The following is a 25,559-nucleotide window of genomic DNA, read 5'->3' on the forward strand; positions in this document are numbered from 1 at the left end:
TGTCACTTTGGAGTGAGGTCAGTGGTCCAAGCCTGGGAATTATACCCTGGAGAAGACTCTAGTGACCTCTGAGTCCTGTTTAGTGGTGACAGGGAAGACTTTTATCCATCCTGAGAAAGTGTCAGTGATGGTGAGAAGGTATTTGTGTTTGTGATGGGGGAGTGAGAAGGTATTTGTGTTTGTCATGTGGGTGAAATCTACTTGCCAGACCTGCCTTGGTGAATGTCCCCACAGTTGGTGCATGGGTAGAGAGGGAGGGGGCCTGAGGTGGCCCTGTGGACTGACCTGACGACAGATGAAACTGTCCCTAGTGATGTTTCTTAGCTTGCTTTCTAATTGTTTTGAATGTAAGAGGGGAGAGGGAAGTACCTGTAGTAGCCTATTGACAATATAAAGGGAGTTGTGGAGATCTTGTAACATGGAGGTTTCCTGAAGTTGGGGAAGAGTACACTGTCCCCCATGAGAAGCCAAGTGGCCCCTAACTTGGTATATTGTGAGATTTCCTCAGGAGAGTACCTGGGTGTCTGGCCTGGTCGTGAGGGTAGGGATAGCACCTCGTTGCTGGGGATGGTAAAGAGGCTGCCAGTTTTGCCTCCTAATCAGCCCTGTGGTTTCCGAAGGCCTCAACAGATTGGGTTTGCTGGTGGGCCTTACAGTGAAAAATGGCCCCTCAGGTAGGTAATTGTGCTGCTTATATTAGTTCTGAGATTAAACTGGCATACTTAATAGAGGATCCTCGAGTGGTTAGGAGGCCTCATTCTTTCCAGGTAGCTGTGTGTGGATGGAGAATGTGGTAGGCATATTTAGGGTCGGTGTAAATGTTGATTTTGGGCCTCTTCTTAGTTGTAGAGCCCTTATAAGGGCGATTAGTGCAGCTTTTTGAGCTGAGGTGTTGGGTGGTAAGGGAGAGCACTCAACTCTGTGAGTGGTAGTAACTATTGCACATCCTGCTCTCCTCTACCCATCAGGACTGTAGCTACTCCTGTCTATGAACCAGTTATGCTCTGGTTATGACAGAGGAGTATCCAAAAGGTCAGCACAGATTGCGAGGGAATGTTCAAGGACATCTGTGCAGGAATGCTTAAGAGAAGAATGCTGAGGTCCTGGAAGCTCAGTGGCTGGGTTTAGGACCATGCAGGTTGAGACCTTGAGAGAGAGATTGTTTCAGAATAAGGTCTAGTATTGAGTGTTATGGTTATTGGTGAGGAAGTGACAGGCTCTGTTGTTAAGGAGATCTCTGAGAGGCTAGAGAGGAAAATAGCAGGATTCTCATCTGGCCCTTGAGTGATTTCTTTAACCTTGTCATAGTTAACAGGCTTGGTAGTGGCCTGCTTCATTCCCTCTATGAGGCCCGAGAGCATGTGATCCTGTTTACTGAGGTCACTGGACTTAGTTTGGTAGTCCCAATCGAGGTCCTGGTCCGGGATGGTTGTAGCACCAGGGGCCTAAGAATTAGGCTGTCTCTGATTTATGTCATCCCCATACCTCTGTGCCTTGGCCCAAATATGGCTTCTCTCTCCTGAATTCATACACATAGAAAAGATATGAGTATCTCTCCTGGAGAAGTCATAGGAGAGAGTGAGATATTCAAACTCCTTTGTAAACTTAGCTGGGTTTGCTAAAAAACTGCCAAGTCTGACCTCAATTTGGGGGAGGTCTGATATTGAAAAGGGAGCCTGGGCCTGAATAATGCCCTCCGATCCAGCAACCCCATGGAGAGGGAACTGGGTTCCAGGCTTCGGAGGTTCCTGAGATAACCTGAACGGGTATGGCCGGGAGTGACCCAGTCTTAAGTGGGGGCAGGAAGATAGGTCTGAGAAGTAGGGAGAGGAGGGGGTAAGAGTGCTGAAGAGTCACATGACAGGGGATATGGAGGAGGAGGTGCAGAGAGGGGGAGATCTTTAGAATCTTGGGAAGGTGAAGGAGAAAGGGAAGTAGGTGCACGTAATGTACATAAGAACATACGAGAGGAGGCACAGAGATCAGGATGGTGAGAGAATTTGAAAAAAGCCTGAATGTAAGGAACCTCAGGCCATTTCTCAGAGCGACAACAGTACAGGTCAAGTTGGAAGATAGTATTATAGTTAAGAGATCTATTCATGGACCAGACTTTCTGGTCACCCAGTTTGTATTGAGGCTAGGCTATGTTGCAATAAAAAACCAAGTGCTTAGGCTTGAGGTTGGTAAGTCCCAGAGCCTTCAAGTTTTTTAGCAGACATCCCAGTGGGGAGTCCTGGGGTGGGATCGATTGAGTATTGCCCATGGCAAGAACTACAAAAAGAAAAGGCAAGGATATCTCAGAGACAAGAACAAGCAAAGGGGGAGAAGTTTGAGAAGGGCATTCCCAACTCAAGCGACCTGGAGGTCTGCAGCCAGAGCTGAGCATCCTCAAATCTGAGGGCAAACCCAACACTCTAAGTTTCTGCCTTAGAGCCAGGTGTCCCTGGGCCCCAAGAGCAGAACAAACCAGCAGGGAGACGGTTGGAGGGGTCTCTCTCAGCTGAAACCTTGTGAACATGATAGACATGGTACTGGGGTTTATGACGATGAGACAAGGGGATAAGCTATCAACTTCGATAGGATGTTTTCATCCTGAGATTCAGAGACTTACTGATTGCTGGCTATGAAGATGGGTGAGAAGGAGGCTGTCTGCAGAGTCTGGAGGGACAGAGTATTGGAATTTTCTCTCTGAACCTCACAGACAGGGTTAGGGGGTTAGCCTGGGTTGAGTTTCTGCTGCCCACTGCTACCCTAGTCACAAATCTCAGGAGGCTGAAGGAAGAGGGAGAAATAGAGAATGTCTCTGTATGGGCCACCAAAATGTTAGCATGGTTGGTGACGGGGGCTGTGAAAGAATTCACAAAGAGAAGAAGGTGTAGAGAATAAAGTTTTTATTCCCTCTCCAAGAAAGAGAGGGGCATGGTGTGGAGGGATACACTAGCATTGAGGGTTGGGGGCTTTGAGCTTTTATTGGGTTATAACTCTATTAAAGAACAGTGGGGGGTTACTGTTGTGTGGCCCCTGGGCTGTTGGGGCATTGTAACAGAACATCACTGTTTGTTCCAATGTTATTTTCTGCCTGTGGCTATAGGGAGTGGTTAGACCTGTTCTTGTTTCCCAGTAATTTCCAGTCCCCAGGACATAAGTTCAGAATAAAATGGCAGTCATGTTTAACAAGGTCATAGGCCTGCTAGGCAAATGGTGCCACAATAGCAAATGGGGCTGACTTTGTCCTTTCAAGCCCCCTGTGGGGGTGTGGGGGGAGCAATTGATAAGGGTACACATGTTCCATGTCACAGGCTCTGACAAATTACTGAATGAATAATCGTATGTCATTATCTAGCCTCCACTTGGGAATTTTTTAAATGCCCACCAGGAAGGAAGATCGATGTAGGCTCACAAGTTATGGACACTTCGAACTCTCCACCTGACGTATTTTGGATGGGCAACGCTGCTGGGTGAAAACTCAACCCATTAACAAACAACCTATTAATACTCTTTTAATAACAGATAACGATAAAAATAGGATAGCAAATGTTGCACAAACTCCCTCACATCCAGGTCCCCAAGAGCCTCCTGGTTTGTCTCCAACTACTATTCTGGACCTCCCAAGCAGCACCTACTCCAGCACTCCACGTCAAGGCGCCTGAGCACCTCCCGCAGCTTGCGGGAGGAGGGCTGGACCGGGAGAATGTTTCCCAGAAGTCCTCGCCACTGGCTGCCTTTCTCCCTCCGGCTCCTCCCGCTCCCGCCCACAGGCATGACGTGACCCCGCCCACCACGTTCCTCTGTCGCAAACGGTGGTGGTTTGCCTGCGCCCCCCAGCGGTCCGGTCTAGCTCTGCAGTGGTACACTCTGGACCATAACAAGCGAGTACGGGAGTGCGGAGGGTGCTGCAGCCACCGCCGCCGTGGCTGTTTGGCTGCCTCTAGCGTGTAGGCTACAGGCGGCGCAGCTGAGGGAAGGAGGGAGGGAAGGGGGGGGGAAGAGGGAACGTGAGGGGAGGAGGAGGAGGCCCAAGGGGAGGGAGGAGACCAGACAAGGCGGGGGGAGGGGTATCAGCGGTGGCGCAAGCGGCGCGCGGAGCAGCAGAGCCTGGGTCCGCTCCCCACACCGCCGCCGCCTTCCCACCCGGCGGCAGAGCTGGCGCCCCGGCAGCCCCGGAACACCTCAGAACGGACGAAGGACTCCATGTTGGGGAACTTGGTGGTGGCGTGACGGGGACCTAGGGACTTACGGTGGGGCCACTGCTGGAGCAAGAGCCTCGACCTCGGCCTGAGGTAAACACGGGCCGACCTCGGGGGTGGATGGGCTCGCGCAGCTGTCGGGGCGAGGTGGGGCTTCCAGGTTGGCGACTGGAGGGCGGACAAAGTTTCGGAATTGCGTGGCCCAGGCGGCGTCCTGCGCTGGGAGGAAAGTTGGAGCCGCTTCTGGAGGCGGGGGAAGCAGCGGCGGGAAGGGCTCTTCTACCCGGCCAGGGAGGCCCCGCTCAGGCCGCCGCGGCCTCACTTTCGGCACCCTGTCCCATTTCCTCCTTGTGGCCTACCAGCCTCTGCCGGCGAAGCCGTCGCCGCCCGGGTGCGGGATGGGGGCTGGGGGTTGGGGGCTGCTCAGGAAGGAGACTCCACCGAGTGCACACACACACAGCCCCTCCCTGCGGTGGAAACGTGACCTGCTGGGCTTCCGGGAGCTCCCCAACCCTTGTGTCCGCTTTATTGGGGAGACTGCTTTTGTCAATTGCGTCCGAGCCCGCCCGTGAAACCAAACTTTACTACGTCGTGACCTCTCGTAGCGCAGGAATGGGGCGCTTGCTGCAAAACATCAGCGTTGACCCCATGCCCTGGATTTCAAACTATTCGCACTCCCGAAGTTTAAACCCCTTTCCTGGGTTGACAACAAAAGGGCCAGTAGATCTAAACTTCAGTCTCCCCTCCTCAGACGGGGATTTTGAACCATTAGAAACATTCAGTTTGCTGGCGGGCTTGTCACCTACATACACACATTTTGAAAACTTGTTTTAAAAGTAAACACCTGATTTAGAGTGGTTGCTTAAACCATTCACAGATTGAAATGTTGCATTTTAAAATACCCCCCCCCCCCAGTATATTTCTGTACTGGATTACATACCGTGTCTGTGAGTTGAGCATTTTTCATTCATTTTGGATTACATTTTACCTAACATCTTTATCATACTACCAGTGAACTGAGATATTTAAGCAAAAATGATCAAAAAGTTTTTAATGTAATGGTTTGGCTGGTAGACGCTTATCTTAAATTTTCTCAGGTTGGGGATTTTTGCTGAATTTTGGAAAAATATTAAAATGTATTTTTAAAAGGTTAATTGATCCAAAAGACTATTTAGGACGGTAGCAGAATATTGAGGGCAAAAGATTTTTTTTTAGAGTATTTACTTTTTTAGAGAGGAGGAAGGGAGGGAGAAAGAGGGAGAGAAACATCAATGTGTGGTTGCCTCTCGCCGGCCCCCTACTGGGGACCTGGCCCACAACCCAGGCATGTGCCCTGGCTGGGAATCGATTTGGTGGTCCTTTGGTTGAGAAGCCGGCGCTCAATTCACTGAACCACACTAGTCAGGGTGAGGGCAAAACATCTTTAGATAACAGGTGGTTTTTGTATTTTACTGGTAATTGTACTAAAATTGTGATGTGTAATCAAGTTTCTTTCCAGACCATTGCTTTCTCTTTCTTGTTTCTTTGGCATTTGGCTTCATCATCTCACTTTTTTACTATTGATTTACAGCTGGAGCAAAAAGTTTGTGGGACTTTTGTTTTTGTTATTTTAACTTATTGGGCGGAAGAAATGAAATTTTGAAATTGTCTTTGGATTTTTTTGTTTTATACCGTCGTACCAAATATAATCTGAGTTTACTTTGTATTGTTTATGCACTGAGTTATTTTTTAAAAATTAGCATTTCTTACTATTGCTGTGCTTTTTCACTGTTTTTTTTTTTTTTTTTTTTGGTGCTTGTAAGTATACTAATCACTCTGTTTTGCATTCCAATAGTGACCTTTTTGCCTGGGAATTTGAGTACATTTTGAGATTTAGGCAAGATTTGGATGTCTACTTAACTTTTTGTGTACTCATGCTGTGAAGACATTCTTCAGTATGTCAAGGAGGAAGAAAACTGTAGAATAAAAAAATACTCATAAATATGCTGCCTGAAATGTGTGGGGAAAATTTTTCAAGGGAAATTTTTTTGTCTTTTGGTGGTCCATGGGCTAAAAGTGAATGACACTCTTCAGGAGTCACTGACTTCCCCATCCATCAGTGCTTAGGCAATTTTCTTGAAAAGCTGTATTGGTAATTAGCAGAGAAAGGATGAATTAGTGCCATTATATGATATTGTTCATTCATCATCTGTAGCATCTTTTGGTAATAATGTGTAATGTTATAGTACTCATCAACTTAATACTGAACTTTTTAGATATTATCAGTGAGAGATAGTTGTTAAACCTAACTAAAGAGAGTGGCAGGCATAAGTGATAAAAAGTCATCCATCCCTAGAATAGTCATTGTAACTTTTTCTTTTAGTGGGCTCTGCCATCCTCACCCTTGTCTTTCTTTCAGTTATGTAAATTGGATCTTGACTTGTGAAATAAGCTTAAAGCCTGAATTCTTAATTATGTCCTGTGTCCCAAGGAATACATTACTAGCCTTGTACCTTATCTTGCATCTGAATGGTGATAACTGTTAGTAGCACAGAGTAGAGCCCAGAGTTACAATACCCAGTATCTCTGTTGCTGTTTCCAAGAACTCATCTTTGCATTGTTCTCGTAGTATTTTCTTTTCTTCCTCCCTCCCTCCCTCTCTCTCTCCCTTTCTCTCTCTCTTCTCTTTTCTTTTCTTTTCTTTTCTTTCAAGTTGTGGCTTTATGTGCCTAGCACTTAGGCACATAAAGGTTGAATATAAAATGTGAAAACACCATCAGCATCTCTCACTTGCAAAATGGCTTCCTAAAAAGTTTCACTGACCTTTGTTCACTTACAGTCTCAACAGCCAGAGTGATCCTGTTAAAATTTATCAGGTCATGTCACTTCTCAAATGGCTTCCCTGGTAAAATTCATAGTCTTTATTATGGTCCACCAGGCTCCAGATATTTTGAGCCTTTTCTTCCTCTCTGACTTCATTATCTCAGTCTTTCTCCAACCACACTTCTCTGCTACTGAGGTTTCCTCTGACTACTATCTATAAAATAGCAAGTAGTCTTCCCACATTTCCTAACCCTTTTAAATCTAGATATTTCTCCATGGCATCTATCATTTTCCAACATACTGTATAATTTACTAACTTAAGTTTATTGTATTTCTTCTTCACTCTAATGCAAGTTCTGTGAGGATAGGGTTTGTCAGTTTTGGTTACTATTTTGGCCTGAGCAACACCAGACTCATAGCAGGTATATATGTATTTAGTGGATTTTAAAACATTTAAACATTTTAAAAACATTAAAAATCATAATGATGGTTTGAAACTTTAGAATATGCAAATCTGTTTTTACATAAAATGCTAAGTTACTTCTACCCATGCATTATATTTAGTGGAAGGTCCCACATTTTTAGAGGGGAGTATGCGAGAATGTGACCTTGAAACAGATTTGTCAGTATAGAAAAAACTAGAACATTTAGCTTAGAGTGGTCTGTTTTACTGTTTAAAATGTTGTCATTCAGAGGCCAAACTAGACTGAATTTTGATAGCCCCAGAAGGCAGAACTACTATTGCAGTGATGTGTATAAAAAGGGAGGAGAGGCAGTAAGGGTGGATGTGGGAAAATTAGTGAAGGCTTTGCTGTAGTAGTCCAGAAGAGATGAGAATAGTTTGAATTAGGGTGAGAAATGTGGAGATGGGCAACAGTGAATGGGATTTGTGATTAGTAGGCCTCAGTTCACGGACTGAAGGTGAAGAAGAGAAAACTTTCAGAGATGGCTTCTCAGTTAAACAATGGGGTTGATGGTGGTACCTTATAAGGACCATGGTTCTTTTGATTCTGACATTGGGTTTGATCATACCTTTGGAACTTTCAGGTGGAAATGTCTGTAGGCAATTAGATATATTGTTCTAAAATCCAGAAGAGAGGTATGTTATGGGAATAGAAAGTTGGAGTCACTTACATAGGTAATTAAAGCTATAGATTGAATTGCCTAGGGAAGGTAATATAACTTAGAAAAAAAAGGTGCTAGAATGAAATCATAATGGTCTCTAACTTTTTAAAAAAATATCTGCTGGTGGAATATGAGCTCCTAAAGAATACTGGGAAAGTCAGAAATAGGAGAGGAGTGTGGCATTACAGAAACCGAGGGGTAGAGTATAGGCATATCTCATTTTATTGTGCTTTGCTTCATTGTGCTTCACAGTTGTTTCTTAAAAATTGGAGGAAAGACCCTACACCAGCAAAAAGATTATGACTTGCTTTATTGCTATGGTTTGAAACCATACCCATAGTGCCTTGAGATATGCCTGTTTTTCAAGTGGAGAGCAGTCAGTAGGGTCAGTGTTGATGAGAGTTGGTTAAAGTAAGAGCTAAAAGATTTTTCATTGAATTTAACAATGTGGAACTCAACTGGTCTTTTGAATAAGTAGGATAGTAAGATTAATAAATTATCTAACCATGTTAGAAGAGAGCTAATGTTTATCAGATATTTACTGTATACCAAACACTGTTCTAGGCATTTTACATCCATTTTTTTTTTCAGCAATCTTGACTTGATCAATATTGAAGTCTGTACAACTCTTTGACATTTAGTTATTCATCATATCATTTGGCCTCCCAGACTCCTTATCAGTGTAGTAGACCTTTCTGTGAAGTTGGAAGTGTTCTGTATCTATACTGCCTAATACAGTGGCTGACAGCAACAGGTGGCTGTTGAGTACTTGAAATATGTCCAGTGCAACCAGAAAAGTGGTTACTGTTTTGGACAGTGCCACTATAGATCAAAAGTCATTAAGAATCCAGTATATAATGAAGTAGTCTTTTCTTATACAGTAATACCCCTTATTTGCAGTTTACCTTTCTGCAGTTTAAGTTACCTATAGTCAACTGTGGTCCAGAAATATTAAGTGGAAAATTCCAGAAGTAAACAGTTCATAAGTTTTAAATCTCATGTCATCCCTCTCTGTCCCACCTAGGATGTGAATCATCCTAGCATATTCACACTGTATATGTACTACCAGCGGTTAGTCACTTAGTAGCTGCCTTAATTATAAGAGCAAACACAGTATCACAGTGCTTATGTTCAGGTAACCCTTATTTTATTTAATAATGGCCCCAGAAAGCAAGAGTAGTGGTGCTGGAAATTCAGATATGACAGAGACATCATAAAGTTCTTTCTTTAAGTGAAAATGTGAAAGTTCTTGACTATGGTGAGAAAAAATATGCAGTAAGGAAAGAAAAAATTGTATGCTAAGGTTGCTACAGTCTATGGTAAGAACAAATCTATCTTTGAAATTGTGAAGAAGGAAAAAGAAATTTGTACTGTTTTGCTGAGAGACCATGTAACATTTATTACAGTATATTGTTTTATTTTATTGCGTTACTATTATTCTCCAGCTGTGCCTAATGTATAAATTAAGCTTTATCGTAGGTATGTGTGTATAGGAAAAAACAGTATATGAGGTCTATCTGGGAAAAGTCCAGTTATATAATGGGAATGGTTTGCATGACATTGATGTAACCTGGCAGCCAGGGAAGGTAGGCTGCAATGTGCATGCTAGAACAAGGACGGCTTCACTGTACCAGGCAATGGGGGCAGTAGATGCTGTTGAATGGAGCATGTGTGCTGTGTGGCCATCACATTCAAAATGATTGAGCGAGTAGAGGAATGAATCTGCATCAGATTTTGCATTAAGCTTGAACATTCCTCTGCGGAAACTATTCGGATGATTTCAGAAGGCCGCAGCTATTGGGCAACTGGTGATTGGCAGCTTCATCATGACAATGCACTCGTTTATGCATCACATCATCACATCTCAAGTGAGGTTTTTTGGTGAAACATCAAATCACCCAGGTCAGTCAGCCCCCTTACAGCCCAGATTTGGTGCCCTGTAACTTCTGGCTCCTCCTAAAACTAAAATCACCTTTGCAAGGGAAGGGACTTCAGACCACCAGTGAGATTCAGGAAAATATCACAGGGCAGCTGATGGCAATTGGGAGAACTGTGTGAGGTCCCAAGACGTCTACTTTGAAGGGGACTGAGGTATCATTCTCCTATGTACAATGTTTCTTGTATCTGTTATCTTCTTCAATAAATGTCTCTGTTTTTCATATTACATGGCTGGATGCCTTCTGGGCAGACCTCGTGTATAGGGTTCTGTATAATTCATGGTCTCGGGCATCTACCAGTGATCTTGGAACATATCCTCTGTGGAAAGCGGGGAACTACTATAAGACTAGGAGAGGTGGAAACACATACTCTTCATTTGAAAGGAGTACTGTTTTGCTTATATGCTAGTTTCAGGGGCTGTAAGTGAGTATTGTAGGTAACTGTTTTCTTTTAAGTGAATATTATAGATAATACTTTTCCTTTTTTAAAAAATAATCCCAAATTTTAAGGAAAGTTCCAAGTAGAATACAGTTTTTCCCCTGAATCATTTGAGAGTAAATTACAGACACCATCCTGCTGAAGTCCCAAGTGTAAGTACAGAGAACTCCTCCTTCAACCATTTGAGAGTGAGTTGCAGATACATTTGGACAAGGACTTTCTGTTGCATAAATTATACCAAAATCAGGAAATTAACATTGCTGTATTTTTACCATCTAACCCTCAGGCTTTGTTCAAGTTTTGCCAGTTTCCACAGTAATTTCTTTTGTATCAAAAGGATCTAGTTTAGAATCTTGTGTTGCTTTTATTGTGATGTCTTTTATACTCCTTCAACATAAGACAGTCCCTAAATGCTTTCTTGATTTTCCTTACCTTGAAACTTTAGAATATTAGAGGTTAGTTTTGTTGTGAAATGTCTCTCAATTTGGATATGCGTAGTACTTCTTTATGGTTGGATTCAGATTGTGCATTTTTGGCAGGAATATCACAGTAACGATGTTGTGTTCTCATTGCATCCTATCAGATAGATGGCCTACGATTTCATTTTGTCTCATTGCAGATATGCACTTTGACCATTGGTTAAGGTGAAGTCTCCCAAGCTTCCTCACTATAAATTTTTTTACCTCTTAGTAATTAATAGGTGTGAGGAAATATTTTGAGACTTTAAATAATCCATTCCTTATCAAGCTTGCTATTTATTCATTCTCAAATTGTCTCAGCTTTCACCAGTGCAAGCCCTTTCACGATAGTTTCTGTGTTCTTTTCATTTGCTTTGAGCACTTCCTTTTTAACACAAGAAAATGTTCCAGGTTCACCTGTACTTTCCTTGCCCTGCCCTAGAATCAGGCATTTCTCCGAAGAGATATGTCTCTTCTCTTTTCCCTCCCCTCCCCTCCCCTCCTTGAGAAAGTTATTTAGGAACCAAAATTTGGGTGCTATATTCATTTATATACCTGTGTATTGAAAACCATGAGTTGGTACCAATTTCAATCCATAGTGTTTATAGTTTCTTCCTTTCCAAATTTCTGACTTTCTTCTCTTACAAAAAGAAACCCGATTCTCATTATCCTTCATTTGTCAATATTTACTTATATGATCAATCCTCAGTATGTAGCTATTTTCTAGTGCCACTGCTGTTCCCTCCCCTCGTTGCATAATTTTCACTCTGCCTAGGGTCTGACACTTTGCGCCAGGATGCATGTCTCTCTCCACACTTCCCATTCCTTATACTAAAGATCTCACCTTTCTGCTTCAGTTCCAGTACCTCACTTCAGGCTCCCTCGCCATCCTTATGACATTTGCTCATCAACTTGAGCTCCAATACTTCCAGGCAGAGTAGCAACATATAGAGACTTTTTAAAAGATTATACTAACTCGTTTCTTATAAAAGGTATTACATCAAAATTTTTAGTGAAAATCGGTGATAAAATGTCAACTTTTTAAATTTAAACCTTCTTGAGGCTCACATTGCTATTAGTGATAAGACTAATCTTCCTCCTTACTTAGTCTCTCTTTTATCCTTAGAGTTCTCAGTGCACTTCTGGGGGAGTCTTTGTAATGTAATTTTGACAATAAAATAAAAATTGACTTTTTGTATGTAGGCTTTGGAGTCCAATCAGACTTGGCTTTGAATTTTGGTTGTCCCATATACTGATTGTCACCTTGTATAGGTGATTTAAAGTTAATGTTCAACTTTTTTCAACTATTTTAACTAAGTAGCATTTACCTAAGTCAAAGGTAATTTCAGCTAACTGTATCCCTGTGTTTCATGTCCTTCAGTTAGTTCCATTTCTGAGTGATTTTCAAGCCTTTTCAATGCATTGGTGTGCAATGTTGGTGTTACAGTTTTTGATATATACTGTGGTATGGTATTTTGAGGATTAAATGCGAAGACAACTAGACTATTCAGTCATTGCCTGATAAAATGCAGGCACTCTCCCTACCCATAATCCAGTGCTTCAGGTTTGTTGATTATTTGTATCTATTAGGTCTGGGGATGAAACATGGCCTTTGCTCCTTAGTCCTAATCAGACCTTCTTTGTTGCTCCCACGTGTTCTTTCCATTTTTCCCTAACGTGTTTTCTGTACTTTACTCTTTTCCCCCATTGTGCTGCTCCATTGTCTTAAAAATCTCCAATTTAAACATCTTGAGAACCATTCTCAGGTAGATAAATGGGGGAGAGAGAGACTTTTCCTTAGTGATTCTGCTTTTTGCAAAACAGAATTTAAGTTCTACCTTGGACTTAAAGTTTCTTTACATTTGGGCTTATAATTATGTCTTTGTCCTTATCTTCTATTGCTGTCCTAAATGAATCCATTCTGACTAAATTAATCCTGAAAAATGCTTGTATCTCATATTTGGCACCAAGCATTTGCTGCCTTACTGTTCATCTTGAGTATCCTATTTCTCCAACTCTACTTTTTGCACCAGGAAGGGCTACAGTATCTTAATATGTCTTTGTATTCCAATGGCAGGCTCAGTATCCTGACCACATTAGTATTTCAGCAGTTTAAAGTAAATAAAAACAGAAATGTAAACATTAGAGAGAGCAGCCACAGCAACACTGCTTTGAAAGCTGTTCTCAGTGAAACAGCTTATAAATGATATATGATCTGTTAATGTAAGTATAATTGTAACACTATTTTGTATGCCTAGATGGCCTGTCAAGAAAATCATTTCTTTAACTACTGTTCTAATGGGGAGTAAAATATTAATAACTAAAAAATTTGTAAGCTATCATTCATTTCAAAACTTTGTCATAGAAAGCCTTCAGATAGGACAGCTTTGATGCATAAGGCCATACGTATTTCTTTAGGAACTGTGGTACATGTCCAGTTACTTACATACCAATATATGAGGAATATGAGGGAGATACATGAAACAAAATAATTTTGTTTCAAAACTGCCACAGAACTAGATAAAACTAAAATTGAAGGCGGAGAAGCAAATACAGTCAAGCCCTTAAGAGAAGTTTAAAATATATTTTATGTTAATATAGCCTCTCCATATTTGTTTATTATTTGTATGGCATACATATCTTTTCCATACTTTCATTTTAACCTATCCATATCTTTATATTTAAAGTGAGTTTCTTGTAGAAAGCATGTAATTCAGTCTTTTTAAAAATCCAATCTAGCAATCTCTTTTAATTGCTGCTATAGGGATTATAATAGGGATTATAATATAGGGAGTAGAATTAGGTAAACATTCAGTCTACCTAATATTTACCACTTGAAGTAAATGTAGAGGCCCTACAACTCCCTCCTGTATAGTTGTTACATGTAGTACATATACATGCAATGAAAACCCATCTACAATTACATAATTTTTGCTTTTAGTAATTATATATTTTTAAAAGAATTTAAGAGGAGAAAAGTAGTCTCATATATACCTAGCTGTTTACTGTTTTTCTTGTTCTTTGTTAATGATATTTCAGATTTCTCTCTTCAGGTGTTGTTTCTCTTCAGCCTGAAGAAATTCCTTTAGCATATCTTTTAAAGTAGCCCCAATGATAAATTCTTTGTTTTCTTAACTGGAAATGTCTTTTCCACTTCTATTTCTGATGGATTGCTTCACTGGATGTAGAATTCTGAATTAATAGTTATTTAACACTAAAGATGTCCTGCTGTCTTTTTGGATTCCATTGTTTCTGATGAGAAGTTTTTAGTAATTTGAATCATTAATTTCCCACGTGTTGTGTTTCTTGGTCTACATTAAAGACGTTTTTCTTTATCTTTGCTTTTCTTCAGTTGACTATGATTTGGTATGTGCTGAACTTGTGATTTTTAAAATTTGTGCCTTTCACCAAGTTTGGAGATTTTGGGACATTATTTCTTCAAAAAAATTTTTTTTTACTAGTCTCTTTCCTTTTTTCTGGAACTCAAATGACATGAATAGAACTTTGGATGTTGTCCCCTGGACCCTGAGACTTCATTTTTTTCAGTCATTTATTTGTCCATTCTTCAAATTAGATCACTTCTATCGATGTATATTCACATTTACTGACTCTTTCCTTTGTATTTGCATTCTGTTACTGAGACCTTATTTTAGACATGGTATTTTTCAGTTCTAAAATTTCCATTTGTTTCTTTTTTTATAGTCACTCTTTTCTTTTTTTAATTTATTTTTAGAGAGGGGAGGGAGGGGGAGGGAGGGAGAGAGAGACACACACACACACACACACACACACACACACACACATATCAATGTGCGGTTGCTGGGGGTTATGGCCTGCAACCCAGGAATGTACCCTGGCTGGGAATCGAACCTGGGACACTTTGGTTCCCAGCCCGCGCTCAATTTACTGAGCTATGCCAGCCAGGGCTTATAGTCATTCTTTTCTACAGAGGACCTTTGTCTTTCCATTCATTGCAGAAGTGTTAATTTTTTTCTCCATGGAGCATTTGTGTGTCTGTGTAGTGTAGAACCATGCCTAACAAATAAAATATGCTGAGTAAATATTACTTATGGTTGTTATATGTAAATCATTCATGCAGAACTGTTTATTAGGTACTCATTTGAAGACATTAGTGCTGGATCCTGGTAATATAGTAACCAAGACAGATAACATTTTAATAATTTTGCAGTTATTTGAATCATTAAGAGTCTTACCACTTCTGATTTGTTTGAATACTTTTAATATTTAGTGACTTGAATTAATAGTTTTTATTTTCTGGCACAAGACTATTTACCACTGGCTTTGTGACTTTGGACAAGTTACTTAATTTCATTGTATGTAAAATGAAAATAATCTCATAAAATACTGTCAGTGCTAAATTAGAGAACATATTACATGTCAGAAGTAATAGCTAAAAGTAGTATGAAAAACATAACAAAAATCCATCTCTTGGGATGTTCAAAGCATTTGTAATAAGATTACATTTAGGAGAGAACCCCAGTATTTGTCCATGCCTGATGCTAATATGGAAGAATTTTTTTAAAATAAGTTTTTGTACTATGTAATAACATATTTCCAGGTTAGAATATATAGTAGTGTTTCATAGGAGTAGAATTGTGAAATGCCTTTTTAAATTGTGAACTATCATTTGAGAACACATTGATTATACACTTATGTAACAAAATTGTATTTATCGCTAGCTGAGATAAGTATCTAGGATGAGTTTAAGAAATCCAGAAAATAGACATAGCTAGAGTAGACAGAGTAGAAGCCATGTTTACTATACAATACAGTTGCTTTTTATTTTCAATATTAGTTTTGCTATAGCAACTTGTACCAATTTAGAAGGGATTAGTACCAAGAAAGTGACATTTCTTGAGGTACCAGTCAGAGTGACATTTAGTGTTTGTGTAAGACTAATTTCTGGAGTTGACACTCTGTAATGTAAGGTTTTTAAAATCTTGTTTAAACAGAACCACAATATTTCAGAAGGACTGTTTTGAACATTGTTCTTTTTTCTCTATTGACATAGATGAAATCTGTCTCCATTTCTCTGTAACAAGCACTTTTAGGTGGTCATTTATTGTCATTAATTCCTCTCCTTTAATTCTTAGGATTTGTTTGTTTATTTGCAAGTGTTTCCTGTGCCTTGCCTAATTTCCCCATCTCCTTTTTAGGGGTGTCGGTAGATAAGCATTGACATTTCAGTTTATGAGTCTTGCCAAGGTAGACCAGGGTGAAATTAAAGATTAGTTGATATAGTTGACAGTTTTTCTGTTTTGGGTTAGAAGAAAAGGGTAGAAAGACACCAGTTCTTTCTTTACTTCCATACTTCCATCCAGGAAGCGTTTCTTCTCTTGGCATCCTTCCCAGATATGAGAGTACAGTGCTATTGATCCCAACGTAAGATGAATCTATTAACACTTCACTGTTCTTCTGCCTTTTGTTTCTAATAGGCCTAGGCATAATCTTCTAAATGTAAACTTTACCTTTCCATACTTGTAACTCGTCTCTTTCAAGTGAGCTGTAATAGGCATTGAAGAATTGCTAATGGATAGAAACCAAAAAAATGTAAGAGCTTTAGGTTTTCCTCTTTACCATTTAAATTAGGTATACCATAGTGCTTTAGTAAATGGAAATGAGAATTTCAGCAACAAATGAAGATGACATAATCAGCTCCTCCTAGTTCCTTCTCCATACCTTAAGCAGGAGTGGGGTTATTAGAGAAGAATTGCATAAATGTATTGAAGTTATTAGAAGACATATAGCATGCTGATATATAATTTTTTTCTCATTTGGAGGAATAGTGGAACCCTGTCATATATTAAGATTTCTTTATCAAATTCTTTATGGTAATGTTCAGGAACATAAAAGGCACTCATTTTTCTTTTTTAAAATAACGTATTTCCTTGGAGGTATGTTCTTCTCATAGAATGGACAACTGTTACATAAAAGTGTGACCCAAATTGGAGCCAACTTTAGTGCTTTGCTTCCCCCCAACAATTTAAAACTGGCCATCTCCATACCATTACTGTAGTGTTGGAACTGATCTATATCTCAACTCTGGCTTAAAATTTAGTGGGGATGTGAAATTGTGCCTGTTGTTTTCAATCTCTGTGTCTCCACAGGCTATTGATATGTGTTGTCTGTCAGACCTTTTAGTGCTATAGAAATGCAGGAACCAGAGATAGAAATTTCAGATTATCTCCTTTCAATCTCATCTGTGTGATATAATTTGGGTGGCCTCTTTGTGTTGGCTATCACCATTGTTTTGGTATACAACCATTTCAAAGACTGAGATGGTGAAATTGTCAGTCAAAAAGTACCTTTGTTTGCCCTGGCCTATGTGGCTCAGTTGGTTGGAGCATCAATCCTTAAACCCTTTAAAGGGTCATGGATTCAATTCCCAGTCATGGCATATACCCAGTTTGTGGGTTAGAGTCCTGGTAGGGTGGGGGGCAACCAGTTGACGCTTCCAGTATATTCTTACCCCTACTTGCTCTCATATTAGTCTTTACTTTTAAAAACATTTTAAAATTTTAACATACAGTAAAATTCACCTTTCTGGGGTATGTAATTCTGTGAATTTTAACATATATAAACTAGTATTACCACCACCAGAATTAGGATTTAGAATGGTTCCATCATCCCCCCCAAAAGACGCTCTCATGCTGTCCTGTATTCAGACTTTCTCTTATCCTAGGCAACCACTGATAATAGTTCATCACTACAGTTTTAACCTTTTGAGAATGTCATATAAATGCAATTGTGTAGTCTGAAACCTTTTGAAACTGGCTTCTTTCACTCAAAATATTGCCTTTATTTTATTTTATTTTACTTTACTTTAGTACTTAATACATGTGTTTTTTAAATTGAATTACATTTCATTGGTTTGAAGTTTCTGACTGAGGGATTGATCCATTGGTTCTCTTCGCAGAAAGTGGGGGATTTTTCTGGTATTATACATGCATAAATATGACCACCTTGATTTAATTCTACAGAGATCCAGAGTCTTATTTGTGTAATTTGTCAAGTCTGGATCACTGATACATTGTAAAAGGATATAACTCTGGAACAGCCAGATGGAAGAGAGGCATAGGGTAGCACAGGTGGGACAGGTTGTGGAGCTTCCATACCCTCTCCTGTTGTGCACCAGCCACTCTCCCTGCATCTCCATGTGTTTACCAGGTCAGAAGCTCTCAGTATATTATTTTTAAAAATTCATCTAAGTTGTTGAGTAAAACATTAGTCCATTCCTTTTTTTGGCTTAGTGGTATTCCACTGTATGGATGAATGTACTATAGTTAAAATTTTTGTTGTTGTTATAGTTGACATACAATATTACATTTGTTTCAGGTGTACAACATAGTGCTTAGAAATTTATACACCTTATGTTGTGATCACCATGCTAAGTCTAGTAACTATTTGTCATCATGCAAAGTTATTATGATGTTATTGACTATAATCCTCTGTGCTGTACTTCACAACCCTGTGACTTAATTCTATAACTGCCTGTTTGCACACTATAGTTTATTTTTATGAAATACAGTATATCAAATTTTTTCTTTTCTTGTATTATCTCTGGTTTTGGTGTCAGAACAATGCTGAACTCATAAAATGAGTTGGGAAGCATTTATTTTTTATTTTCTGGAAGAGATTGTATTGAATAAATATTATTTCTTCTTTAAATGTTTAGTAAAATTCACTAGGGAAATTATTTGGGCCTGGATTTTTCCTTTTTGGAAGACTTTTAACTATAATTCAATTTCTTTAAATAGTGCTAGGGTTGTTCAGTGCTGTTATTCTTAATCAGTCTTGCTAGAGGTTTACATTTATTGATCTGGTGAAAGTGCTTTTGGTTTCATTGATTTTTCTGTTTTTCTCTTTTCAATTTTATTGACTTCTGCTCTGTTTCCTTCCTTCTGCCTGCTTTGTGTATATTTTGCTTTTCAGTTTCTGAAGGTAGAAGTTCAGATTATTGATTTGAGACCCTTTCTGATATAAGCTCTATAATGCTATAATACTTTCACTGCATCTCACATGTTTTAACTATTGATTCATTAGGGTTTAGGTTTACCATTTTATATTCTGTGCCTTCTGGTTGTGTTCTATGACTCTTTGGGTTATGGAACACAATTTTTTTTAGTGTTCCATTTTAATCTGTTGTGTTTGGCCTCTATATAACTTTTTAGGGGTTGTTCTAGGGATTAGAATATACTTATATTTTATCTTAGAATCAGTATTTTAGTACTTCAAGTGAAATATATAAATCTTTCCACCATATAGGTCCCCTTCTCCTTCCCCTTTATGTTATAGTTGTCTTCTGTTACATTTGCATGTATTAGAAGCCTTACATTTGCTTTTAATTGCCAATCATTTTAAAGAATTCAAGAGCAGAATAGTTAATTGTATTTACCTAAATATTTACCACTTCTGTTGCTCTTTCATTATTCCTTGTGTTCCATTTCCTCTTACTGAAGAACATTTAGCAGTTCCTCTAGAGCTGGCAACTAATCTTACAATTTTCCTTCAACTAAGAATGTCTCATATTTCACATTTATTCTTCAAGGATAATTTCACTAGATTAAGGATTGTAGGTTATAGTTCCACTTCCTTCTAGCCTACATAGTTTATGATGAAAAATCAGTAGTTATTCAAATAATTAACCCACCTGCCCCTCATAAATATACATTATTTTTTCAGTCTGCTTGCAAGATTTTCCCTTTGTAATTTTCAGTAGCTTGATTGTGATGTGTCTGAGCACTGATTTCATTGGAAGTACCCTGTTTGGGGTTTGTGAGCTTCTTAAATCTAGAGGTTTATGTCTTTCACCAAATTTGGGACATTTCTAGCCATTATTATTGTTGTTGCTGCTGTTTCTTCCTGCTCTACCTCCCCCTTTCTTCTTCTTCCTCCTCCCATTGCACTCATTTTCCTCTCCTTCTTGAGCACTTGACATGAGTATGAGGGTTTTGGTATCCCTGGGGCAGTATTAATTTTTCAGTATTTCTTCTCTCATGCTGGCTAGTGTGGCTTAGTGGATTGAGTGCTGTCCTGTGAACCAAAGGATCGCTGGTTCGATTTCCGACAGGGCACATGCCTTGACTGTGGGCCGGGTTCCCAGTAGAGGGTATGCAAGAGGCAACCACACATTGATGTTTCTCTCTCTCACTTTTTCCCTCCCCTCTCCTCTCTAAAAATAAATAAATAAGATCTTTTTAAAAAAAACCTTGAATCAGTGGGTTGAATGCCGGCCTGCAAACCAATATTTCTTCTCTTTACTATTCAGATTGGGTCATTTCTATTAATTTGTCTTCAAGTTCACTGTCTTTCCATTCTGCTATTGAGTGTGTTATATGTTTTCTATTTCAGGTTTTACATTTTTCAGTTCTAAGATTTTCATTTGATAATTACTTATATCTTCTACTTATTTGCTGTGATTTTCTAGCTTTCCACTTGTTTCAAGCGTATATGCGCTTACTTATTGGAGCTTTTTATACCTGCTTAAAATCTTTGATAATTGACCCAGTGCTCTAATGTCTGTGTCATCTTGGTGTTCATTTCTGTTGCTTGGATTTTCTCACATGACTTTGAGATTTTCTTTGTTCTCTCTATGCCAAACAATTTTTTATTGTTTTGAGCATTTTGAACATTATGTTTTGAAACTTAGTGTCTTGTTTAAATGCTGTGGGAATGATGATATTTTTGTTTTGGCAGGCAGTTTGGCTGAAGCCACAAGTTCCAACCACCTTTCTATCGGTTGTGGTTTTAATCTCTGTTCTATTTTCCAAACTTTTGCATTGAATTCTGTTTGATTTTTTTCCATATGTGCACTACCTAGTAGCCATTGGGGGGTTATTCCCATTTTTTAATATTCAGAATCTATGGTATGCTGCTTATGGTTGGTTAAATCTATATACATGTGCAGTTCAGGGGCAAGCTGGGAGTTTATAAGTAATTTATAGGTTACTTTCTTAAGCTCTTTCCTCTTTGTTATATCCATGGTATTTTTTAAATTTCTGGGACCCTTTTTTCTGTATTCTACCTAGAAAGCTTGATATTCATTTACTCCACTGTGTTAAGTACTTTCCATAATTGCATTTGGAATCAAGTGACAGAGAGACAGGAGAGAAAAATCAATGAGATTAGGTGAGAGTTGTTTCAGGCAGTGAGGGTGGTCCCTCTTCCTCAGAATTTTAGGCTCCTGCTGACCCTGCTGCTGTCACCCTTGTAGCCAGCACCACCATAGGATTACCTGGGAACTGGGACCTGAAGGATGAAGAAGAGAGGAAAAAGAGATTTATTTTGTTTTTTCATATCCATTTCTCTTTTATTATTGGTTGGTAGTTGTAAAGTTGGGTGTAGTGAAGCTATTGGTAGAAGTAAAAATGTTGTTACTGTTTTTATAAATAGATATCCTAATTTACTGGTTCTTCATTTTACTTCCTGATTAAGAATTTTTTTAAAAAAGATTTTATTTCTTTAATTTTAGACAGAGGGGAAGGGAGGGAGAAAGAGAGGGAGAGAAGTATCATTGTGTGGTTGCCTCTCACATGCCCTGAAACCCAGGGGGCCTAGCCCGCAACCCAGGCATGTGCTCTGACTGGGAATCAAACTGGTGACTCTTTGGTTTGCAGGCCTGTGCTCAATCCACTGAGCTATACCAGCCAGTGGTATACCAGCAAGAATTTTATTTTTAACTGGAATGATACAATGTTGAAAAAATACGTAACTACTGTGATCATGAATAGAAAGAAATTGGGGGTCTTCCAGCCAAGATGGAGGCATAGGTAGACACACTGCGCTTCCTCGCACAACCAAAAGAAGGACAACAATTTAAAAACAAACAAAAAAACAAGCAGAACTGACAGAAAATTGAACTGTGTGGAAGTCCAACAACAAAGGAGTTAAAGAAGACACACTCATCAAGACCGGTAGGAGGGGTGGGAATGGGCAGCTGGGAGAAGAGGACTTGAGGCAAGATGGTGGCTGATGGACCCAGTGAGGCAGTGGATTGTGGAGTGGGGTGTGCAAGGCTGTAGTTGGCCGGCAAGGCGGCAGCTGGTAGAGTGGGAGGCCCCACATTTGTGCGCAGATAAACTGGGAGAAACAACTGGGGAGTGGGATGGACTGTGCAACCCAGGGCCCCAGCATAGGGAAATAAAACCTCAAACTACTGATTGAAAACACCTGTGGGGGTTGAGGTGGCAGGAGAAACTCCTAGCCTCACAGGAGAGTTCATTGGAGAGACCCACAGGGTCCTAGAAGGTATACAACCTCCCCCACCCCCCCCACATGGGAATCAGCACCAGAGGGGCCCAGTTTGCTTGTGGCAAGCTGGGGAAGTGACTGAAATACAGCAGAGAATGGAGCAAGCACCATTGTTCCCTCTTGGACCCTTTCCCCACATATAGCATCACAACACAGCGACATGGGTTCACCCTGCCCTGGTGAACACCTAAGGCTCCGCCCCTTATACGTAAGAGGCGTGTCAAGACCAAAAAAAAAAAAAAAGGACCCAAATGGAAGAACAGGTCAAAGCTCCAGAAAAAATATGACTAAGCGACGAAGAGATAACCAACCTATCAGATGCACAGTTCAGAACACTGGTAATCAGGATGCTCACAGAATTGGTTAAATTTGGTTGCAAATTAGATTAAAAAATGAAGATTATGCTAAGTGAAACAAAGGAAAATGTACAGGGAACCCATAGTGATGGGGAGGAAACTGGGACTCAAATCAACTGTGTGGACCAGAAGGGAGAAAGAAACATCCAACAAGAAAAAATAAAGAAATAATTCAAAAAAATGAGGAGAGGCTTAGGAACCTTCAGGACATCTTTAAATGTTCCAACATCCAAATTATAGGGGTACCAGAAGGAGAAGAGGAAGAGCAACAAGTGGAAAAGTTATTTGAACAAATAATAAAGGGGAACTTCCCCAGTCTGGCAAAGGAAATAGACTTCCAGGAAGTCTAGGAAGCTCAGAGAGTCCCAAAGAAGTTGGACCCAAGGAGGAACACACCCAAGACATATCATAATTACGTTACCCAAGATTAAAATTAGAGAATCCTAGAAGCAGGAACAGGAAAGGAGACAGTTACCTACAAAGGAGTTCCCATCAGACTGTCAGCTGATTTCTTAAATGAGACCTTACAGGCAAGAAGGGGCTGGAAAGAAGTATTCCAAGTCACGAAAGCCAAGGACCTACATCCAAGATTGCTCTGTCGAGCAAAGCTTTCATTTAGAATGGAAGGGCAGATAAAGTGCTTCCCAGATAAGGTCAAGTTAAAGGAGATCATCATCACTGAGCCCTTATTATATGAAATGTTAAAGGGACTTAGCTAAGAAAAAGAAGATAAAAAATATGAACAGTAAAATGACAACACCTCACAGTTACTAACCACCACACCAAAAACAAAAACAAACTAAGCAAACAACTAGAACAGGAGCAGAACCACAGAAATGGAGATCATCATGTGGAGGGTTTTCAACAGGGGAGTGGGAGGGGGAGAGAGGGGGAGAAGGTACAGAAAATAACTAGCATAGATGGTAGGTAGAAAACAGACAGGGGTAAGGTAAGAATAGTATGGGAAATGTAGAAGCCAAAGAACTTACATGTACAACCCATGGACTGTGGGTGGGATTAGAGGGGAATGTGGGTGGGAGTAGGTGTATAGGGTGGAGGGGAGTGAAGGTAGGGAAATGGGACAACTGTAGTAGCATAATCATTAAAATATATTTTTTAAAAAATTGGTGTGTTGAAGGGACATTTTGTTTATTAAAGGCCTATGCTATTTTTTATTCATGTTTGGTTAGATAACTAATATACTCAGATAATTTGTAAAAATGTACTAGTTTATAAAATTTGAAGAAAAAATACTTCTCTCCACCAGTAAATATGTTAATTAGTTTGAAAAGCCTTTTCTGGCCATAAGCTTTTAGGATGTGGGGTCAGGATGTGTCTTTTATTGCCCATTGGTCATTTCCATAGAGGAGGTCTAAAATGGCCACAACATCACCTGACATGTGTGCTCTTATTTGTGTGTATCCTTCCTTTTTTTTTAATTAAAATCCTCACTGTTATGTTAAAAAAGACAGTTTCAATTCTGAGTCCATAAAGATGGAAATGCTATAATAGGGGGTAGGTAGAAAAACACGTTTGTAATCCATTTGGTCTCAGTTGGTAAGCTTTTTTTTTTTTAAACACGTAAATCTTGAAAAGATTTGATGCTCACTGTATGCTTGTATAATGTACTTATCCCATTACTGTACCTGCTGCATTACAATGTTAATTGTTGGTTTCTGTTTTTGTCAGGTGTATCAGTGCTTAAGGCCTAGTGGTGCCTAGAAAATAGGGAAACTGACTAAATATTTATTAAATAAATAAATTAGAAACAGGCTGTGGAAATGTGGGGGGTCTAGAACAGGGCCTATTTGGAAAAAAGAAAAGTGACAACTGGTTGAGGATACTTTTAAGATCTTGAGTTAAGGAAATAATTTAAATTCTAGTAGTTGTTGAAATGCTGGGATGTTTAAGTATATTTTTTGTGTATTTTTTTCCTACATTGCCTTCTAAGGTGATGTGACCCATCTATTTGTTGGGATAGATTTTTTCTAACTCTCCATTACTTTGTTTTCAGTTGGCTTTTTCCTATATGCTGAAAGTGACTTGTGCTTCTGCTTCACTGAATAAAATGTTTTTATTATTGTTGGCCTTCAGCACCTATGTGTGTCTTCACATTTGAAGGCATGAAGTTACTCTGTCAAAGTGTCTTACATTCTAAATAAATTGTTTTCATATCCAGGGGCCCTCTGGAATAAATTGTTCTTTATACTTTCCAATATCTTTTTTTCTGAACTCAAGTTAAATGCAGGAGCAGCTGAGTGAAAGTGAGTAAAATGGGACTAATTTTTATAATTCCCTCCCCAGAACACTTTGATGGAAAACTGATTACCTGACTGCTTGACCTGAAGAATTTTACAGGTAAGAAGCTTGTGAATGTTTGTATACTTATTAAACACTTTAAATAACCCTCTTAGAAAACAGGTAAGTAAATGATACCACCTAGGTACCGCTATTGTGGTTACAGCTTAACCATTACCTTTTTTTTTGCTATACTTGCCATATGTTACAGCTATTTACCATTTTTTATGTAAAGTAGAAAATAAGACACAAAAATTTTAGGCTTCTTTGCTTTTTACCCTAGATTGTGTGTCTTGGTTCAACATTTTTATTTCCAGGTAAACCCAGAATCTCGATAAATATCACCAGTGTAGAATAAAGAATTTATTTGTGTTTGTGTTATAAGATGTTTGAAAAAGTATTTGACAATTTAAATTTCATGAACTTTTTACTCATACTGTTTTTTTAATATGTGGATATTTGAAATGCAGGAGTTTTCTTTTTTTAATAATGAAAATCTATTTGAGTCCTACAGATTTATCATGCTATACCTAATAAAATCCATTTGGGGTGGGGAGGTTTTCCTGTGTTTGTGTTTGTATGCTTGTTGAGTATTTTTGTGTTGAGCATTTTAAATGGATTATGTGATTGTGTAGTTTTAACTGTTACAATGACTGAAGTGGTTACTACTATATCTGTATTTTACC

At 39.3% G+C, this 25,559-nt stretch overlaps 1 protein-coding gene across 4 annotated transcripts in view; it reads left to right on the plus strand.

Moving 5' to 3' along the window:
* The first annotated feature begins 4,040 nt into the window (after positions 1-4,040).
* Positions 4,041-25,559, plus strand: part of SCAF11 (SR-related CTD associated factor 11) — a 72,236-nt gene continuing 50,717 nt past the window's right edge. For 2 of the 4 annotated variants that reach the window (XM_028532862.2, XM_036019146.1), the window contains exons 1-2: positions 4,041-4,280; positions 24,880-24,933. The gene's annotated coding sequence lies outside the window, so the exon portion shown is untranslated. Of the gene's footprint in view, positions 4,281-9,987; positions 10,017-24,879; positions 24,934-25,559 lie in introns of those variants that run through there. The other 2 variants (XM_028532861.2, XM_036019143.1) reach the window with 2 other exon arrangements.

Source organism: Phyllostomus discolor, chromosome 2 (genome assembly GCF_004126475.2).
Source record: "Phyllostomus discolor isolate MPI-MPIP mPhyDis1 chromosome 2, mPhyDis1.pri.v3, whole genome shotgun sequence".
Classification (NCBI taxonomy): domain Eukaryota; kingdom Metazoa; phylum Chordata; class Mammalia; order Chiroptera; family Phyllostomidae; genus Phyllostomus; species Phyllostomus discolor.